Source organism: Lycorma delicatula, chromosome 2, assembly GCF_047948215.1.
Source record: "Lycorma delicatula isolate Av1 chromosome 2, ASM4794821v1, whole genome shotgun sequence".
Lineage (NCBI taxonomy): Eukaryota > Metazoa > Arthropoda > Insecta > Hemiptera > Fulgoridae > Lycorma > Lycorma delicatula.
In genome coordinates, this window is record NC_134456.1 from 51646385 (window position 1) to 51654216 (window position 7832).

The window sequence follows — 7832 nt, forward strand, 5'->3', positions numbered from 1 at the left end:
TAAACTATTCTTTATTGTGTTCCTTTCATGTAGTAGAAAAAATATCTGTCTTGGATTAATATGATTAATTTAAATTTAATATTGTATTCATATATTTAGAATTATTTTCTTGACTTCAAAACCTTTTTTATTAAAGATATATTTTTTATATGATTAATCATATAAATTTTGTTTTACATCTTGGGAATAATTTAACCTACAATCATGAAATTTGGTTTGATTTATTTATTGGGGTAATTACAAGGGACATTTATAAAGTTCTTGGCCTGAGAGAGAGATGAATCAAGTATGACCAAATATGATCCATTAGATGGTGTGCGGCGACGGTTCATATGCATCTGTTAAGTTGCTTGTTTGTGGCAATCAGATAAAGAAAACAAGTTTTGACATTTTCAGGGAAATGAAGAAAATTTAAGTTTAAACTGTTTAACCCCAAAAGACAAACAAAAATAGTTATTCCACTTTAAATATTTATTCTTCCCCTTCATTTTCAATAGTAAAAAAGAGGACTTCTGAATTTAAATGTGGTTGGACATACATTCATGATGATGAACTCTTAGGAGGCCCAAAAACTGCTACCACCAACAAAGTCATTACAAAAATCCATAATGCTGTATTAAATAATTGGTGACTGAAAATAAAAGAGCTTGCTGTCATTGCAAACATCTTCATAGACCATGTTCAATATATTTTCCAAAATGTTTTGCATATGAAAAGGCTTCCCACCCAGCAGGTGCTGCCTTTGTTAAAAATCAACTGAAAATATTTCTCAAAGTTGTTCAGGCTTATTTAAACGCAATTATGCTGAGTTATTCTTCAATGTTTTATAACAGTAGATGAAACCTGCATTTACTATTACATGCCAAACAGTGGACATTTATAAAGTTCTTGGCCTGAGAGAGAGATGAATCAAGTATGACCAAATATGATCCATTAGATGGTGTGCGGCGACGGTTCATATGCATCTGTTAAGTTGCTTGTTTGTGGCAATCAGATAAAGAAAACAAGTTTTGACATTTTCAGGGAAATGAAGAAAATTTAAGTTTAAACTGTTTAACCCCAAAAGACAAACAAAAATAGTTATTCCACTTTAAATATTTATTCTTCCCCTTCATTTTCAATAGTAAAAAAGAGGACTTCTGAATTTAAATGTGGTTGGACATACATTCATGATGATGAACTCTTAGGAGGCCCAAAAACTGCTACCACCAACAAAGTCATTACAAAAATCCATAATGCTGTATTAAATAATTGGTGACTGAAAATAAAAGAGCTTGCTGTCATTGCAAACATCTTCATAGACCATGTTCAATATATTTTCCAAAATGTTTTGCATATGAAAAGGCTTCCCACCCAGCAGGTGCTGCCTTTGTTAAAAATCAACTGAAAATATTTCTCAAAGTTGTTCAGGCTTATTTAAACGCAATTATGCTGAGTTATTCTTCAATGTTTTATAACAGTAGATGAAACCTGCATTTACTATTACATGCCAAACAGTGGGTAGGAGCAGGTGAAAATGCATCAAAGAAAGTAAAATTATTTCATCTGCATAAAAAGTCATGGCTACAGTTTGTTTGGGATTCTCAAGTAAAGGTGCTCGATTCCCTGGCAAAAGGTAGGTCCATTAGTGAAGCATAGTACTCCAGAGGAAGTATTACTCTTTACTAATGGACCAACTGAATGATATAATTCGGGTTATTTGTCCACTTCTGTGAAAAGAAATGTTTTCTTTCATCACGATAATGTGCCTGAACATGTCTTTGACTGTTGCTGCAATACTCCACGAACTATGCTTCAAAATGCTGTATTGTTCTAGCAATTATTTCCTCTTCGCAAACCTAATTGAACGACTCAATGGACAAAGAGTCATTTCAACTAATGCAAAACAACAGCTTATTTTATAAAGTTAATTTTTTTTTTTTTGTCTTCAGTCATTTGACTGGTTTGATGCAGCTCTCCAAGATTCCCTATCTAGTGCTAGTCGTTTCATTTCAGTATACCCTCTACATCCTACATCCTACATCCCTAACAATTTGTTTTACATATTCCAAACGTGGCCTGCCTACACAATTTTTTCCTTCTACCTGTTCTTCCAATATTAAAGTGACTATTCCAGGATGCCTTAGTATGTGGCCTATAAGTCTGTTTCTTCTTTTAACTATATTTTTCCAAATGCTTCTTTCTTCATCTATTTGCCGCAATACCTCTTCATTTGTCACTTTATCCACCCATCTGATTTTTAACATTCTCCGATAGCACCACATTTCAAAAGCTTCTAATCTTTTCTTCTCAGATACTCCGATTGTCCAAGTTTCACTTCCATATAAAGTGACACTCCAAACATATACTTTCAAAAATCTTTTCCTGACATTTAAATTAATTTTTGATGTAAACAAATTATATTTCTTACTGAAGGCTCGTTTCGCTTGTGCTATTTGGCATTTTATATCGCTCCTGCTTCGTCCATCTTTAGTAATTCTACTTCCCAAATAACAAAATTCTTCTACCTCCATAATCTTTTCTCCTCCTATTTTCACATTCAGTGGTCCATCTTTGTTATTTCTACTACATTTCATTACTTTTGTTTTGTTCTTGTTTATTTTCATGCGATAGTTCTTGTGTAGACTTCATCCATGTCGTTCATTGTTTCTTCTAAATCCTTTTTACTCTCGGCTAGAATTACTATATCATCAGCAAATCATAGCATCTTTATCTTTTCACCTTGCACTGTTACTCCGAATCTAAATTGTTCTTTAACATCATTAACTGCTAGTTCCATGTAAAGATTAAAAAGTAACGGGGATCGAGAACATCCTTGTCAGACTCCCTTTCTTATTATGGCTTCTTTCTTATGTTCTTCAATTATTACTGTTGCTGTTTGGTTCCTGTAAATGTTAGCAATTGTTCTTCTATCTCATACCGCATTCCTACGGTTCCTCAAACCCCTATTCACCCGATTTGAATCTTTGTGACTTTTTCCTTTTCCTGAAATTGAAACATGTCTTAAAAGGACGTCATTTTAGAACTCTGGAGAACATTCAAAAGACTATGACCAACCAGTTAAAAGCCCTACCAGTTGAAGCCTTCCAGCACTGCTACCAGGAGTAGGAACAATGACTCCCCCGGTGTATAGCTGCCCAAGGCAACTACTTTAAAGGGGATAATATTGCTGGTAAGTAAAAAGTCAGTCTCATTTCTTTTCTCACACATCTCGTACTGCATTAAAAAGTTATAAAGCTGTATGTCTAAATGTATTAAATAAATACCAAGGTCACTAATTGAAATATAAAAAATAAATGAAAATAGTTTTCTTTGTCAAGCCAAAAACTTTACGAGTGGCCCTTATAATTATATTACAATTTTTATAGTTATATTACATTTTTGAAGAAATTAAATGAGATGGAAAAATATTTAGGGAGATGTTCCAACTCTGAAAAAGGGATATGTAGTGTTCCAGGATGTACTTCCCGAACTTCAGGTACTGATTCAGTTACCAAAATGAGCAAAAAAGTTCATATCAACATAAGTCCTATTTTGCTTTGTTTTCCTTTAAATTAATAATTTTTATTAGTTTACTATTTATTATATTTAGTGCAGGAAAATTAAGCAGGCAAAAAATTGTCAGCTTACATTATGGTGCACAAGTATCGGCCAGGTTAGTTGTCTGCAATATCTTGATTGTCAATGGATTTTTACAAATGAGGTATCATTTTGTTCAAAATAAAATGCATAATAAATTTTGTAGTAAGTAAAAATTTTATCAAACAAGTAATTACAAAGATATTGAAGACCAAAAAATTAAGATGGCCACCACTTTGAAATTTTTGAAGGTGATGTTTTCAAGATTTGTCACTTTTTAGAATGAGACACCAGTCTTAAATTTGCCATATTTAATTAAAGTAGATTTACCCATTTCTGGGAAATAACATTGTTGTTGAAAATCCAAAATGGCATTCAGAAGGTAAACAAAGCAAAATAGGACTTATATCAATATGAACCTTTTTTCTCAATTTGGTGTCCTGAATCAGTAATACCTGAAGTTCGGGGAATACATTCCAGAACATGCTGTATGTCTAAATAAATAACTTTTAGTTTATAAAATAACTAGCACCTCGTTGCAGCTTCGCCATGCCATGTTTGTTGCGTTTCTGTAGCAGTCAATTTTTTTATTCAAGAATCGAAGGCAAGTGCAGCCAGTCACATATACAGTAATGGTGGCAGTGGCCGTTTTGGTTGAGCCACAACACTGTATACCTTCCCACCCCTTAAAAAAACCCAAAACTGGTTTTTAAATATTTATCTGAAGAGTATTTGCAAGCCCAAATCTACTCAATATATCATTTAGTATAGTCAGGATTGGGAAAATGTACAATCATTGTTCAAAACATTTTTTACCTTTCTTCACCCCTTTTCAAGGACAAATTTAAAAAATCTAGAAATTGGTTTATTTACAATTACATTAAGATTATACTCACCAACAATCATTTCTTCATTTATTACTCCATTTTACCCCTTTAAACTCAGAATTTCAAAAATCCTTTCTTATTGTGCAGTTACATGTAAGAACATGTATACAAATTTTCATCAATTTATATTCAGTAGTTTCTGATTGGTATTGATTATGAATCACTCGCAATATGTTGTCTTCAGTTTCTATAAGACCACTATTGAAAGTATTCTACTGAAAAATATCTTGGGAGCATTATGGGGGCAGGCAGTAAGCTAATAGTGGAATTTTTGTAGTGCCCGTTTCCAGAGTGGTAGAAAGGGGTCTCTACTTCAAATCCAAAATGACAACTTCTAACTCAGCCTTATTTCTGAGTAATCTTCATTAAAATTTTTGAGTGGTTCAAATAGAAAATACACACATCTGTTGTTTACCCACAGAGGTACAATAATATTATTTTTGCACCATCACTACTCTTACTCCATCATTTTTCAATTTTAATAATAGCTTCTGAGTCAATCCATTTGAAGTGTTCCCGAAGGGTAGTTGCTTGACCAATTCAAAAAAAAATTGAAACTTAACCACTTGTTTCCTACATGTCCAGGACCTTAAAACTATTTTTTTTTTTTTTTTTTAATTTTTTATTTAAGCAGTTTACCTGTGGTGGTCTTTTGTTACGGTGCGCACACCTATTTTTGTGAGGTTTATGGAAAAAATTGTAACTAAAAAACTAGTCCTGGATGAAATAAAAGCAATTTATTCATATTTTTTCAAGGTAAAGATTGGTCTAGTGGTTTATTTAAATATCTCTTCTTTCTATGAGACAATTACCAATAAAGTTGAACATGAACGGTGAAATTTCACTTTTGGTCATTTTCCTCAAGAGCCAGGGATGGCATACACAGTTTGAATTACTTTTTTATTTGTAGGTATATGTTATACTTTTACCGTAATTAACATTAATGGTGATATATTTATCCATGAATTTTTGAAAACTAATTTTTTTTAAATTCAAATTTTGGCTTTAAATAACTCTGATGGGGCTGGTGATAAAAATCTCAAATTTAAACTTGCAATGTTTTTGTACAACTCCTTTTCATTTTCACTAAATAATTAATGGAAGTCATTAGTATTCACATGGCTGAAGAACCTGCATTAGGCATCAGTAAAATTGAGATCCTTAACTGTATATCACAACCATACTTTCCAACATTTCCTTTTTATCGTTACTAAATGATTTCAGAATTTTATTAATGTTGCTCAAGGGTTGACTAGATGCTATACAACAAGCTTCTTTCTTTCATGGTACTTTTAGGAATAAGTTGGCTTGACTGGCTCAGGTCTATGTCCAGAATGAAGATGATGAAAATGTAACCATGTCCTGTATATGTCTACCCAACAATACTAGAATAGTTAAGAGAATTTAATAATTTAGTTTACAATTAATTCTGATTTTGATCTGCAAGTCAATTAGAAAAGCCAAAGGGAAAGGAATAAAGTTGATGGCTTTGTTAGGTTTTTGCCCCTACAGAGGGTGGCTGAAGGGGTTTGATGCTCTAATAGATAAGAGTACCCAGGTGGCTAGGGACTCACTTGGATGCTTATTTTGCCAAGAAAGGTGTTTTGGCATCGATACCTGGTTAGTTGAGCTATTCCAGTTTCAAGTTAAGATAGATTGTGTTAGGAACTTGTGATAGTGCTGCAGTGTGGGAGGGTGAAGGTGGTGACCTTGCTCCAGAAAGCGGATCAGATCAGAGAGTGTAGCATTTGCTTCTTGTTAGAGTTTCATAATTGAAGCCAAATGGTTAATCAGTTAGTTGAGAAAGCTAAAAATTAGAGTAGATGAACAAACTTGGAAGAAGCCTAATACAAAGGCAACAATAAAGTAACACACCAATGGAAATGTTTGCCGAAGCATTTGCATCGGTGGCAATGACTGTGAAATGTAATCAGATTTAGAGGGTCTAAAAAATTACCTCCAGTAAAGCCCATTATAGATAAGGATGGAGGGGTGGTGTGGCGACCAAGATCATCAGAAGGTGGGTGCTTCCCCTGGGGGAAGTATAAACATAGAAATCATTAACCACAACATATGTATGAAGGTGGAGTGAAAAGTTCCAGGCCTCACACACAGATGGCATTTGTATGCTTAATTTCTCGATGGTATCACACGATTTCCATTCTTCATTAACTTACTATAAGTTTCAAATATATAGGAGTTTCAAATCGCTGTATCACTTAGTATAATATTTACAGTCTGTCAAAGTGGAAAATTAGGGCATTGTTTTTGGAAAATAAAAAAACTGAAAATTCATGGTGATTAAATTTTTTTTTCTGAAAGGCATTAGTGCAGAGGAAATTAAAGAAGAGCTTAATATGGCTTTGGGAGACTTCTTCATCAAAGTTAGACGCTGGGTAGCAGAGTTTAAAATGGGTCAGACATGTATGAGCAATGAACTATGCAGTAGATGCCCTTCTAAAGTGACTACACAAGATTTGATTGAAAAATGCATAAAATCATTTTGGCAGAAAAACTGTTTTGATGAGTGACAGTGAATGAGTTAGCAGAATCTGTAGGATTGAACATATTACACACTAGATTGGTGCTGTGTTTGATCACGTTTGACCAAAAACAGCGCCAAAAAAATCATTTCAAGTTCTTTCAGCGCAATCCAGAGAAATGTTTACATCAATTTGTTTTGTAGTTTGATAAGACTGATCTGGCTCCCAGTGACTATCACTTGTTTCCTAACCTAAAAAACTGGCTAGGAGGTAAGGGATTTTTGACCAATAATGAAGTTATCATCACCATTGGTTATTTTAAGGAGTTGGATAAACCTGATATGTCGAACTGGCATTAGCGTTCTTGTGGAACACTGGGCTTAAGGTATAAACCCTAATGGTGACTATGTTGAAAAATAAATCAAAATGAATCCAGAAATATGTCATTTTCTTATCCAGGCCTGGTACTTTTCACCCCACCCTCATTTTACAGATATATAAAAACCGAGATTACATTAAACAACATGAAATTTATACACATTCAACTAAACAAAATGTTGAATATATTATCTGATTATATAATTAAGCATTTATAATCTTTCTAAGATGGAGTCTTAGTAGCAGCACTGCCAATAATAATTCCACTGAAGAAGGTGTGATGGCTAATTTGCTATAAAAAAAAGTTCCACTATTTTAAAAGTACTTATTATTTTAAAACAACGTAAAACTAAATCATTATCCTTTTCCTTAAATTTTGTTTAAGAAAAGCAATACTTTTTATTATCTGTTTTACTTGAAATAAACTTTTATGGCTGTCCAACCCAATATAAGTGGGAATCTAAGTTTAAAAATAAACTTAACAGTAAATAAAAATTTACTGTTT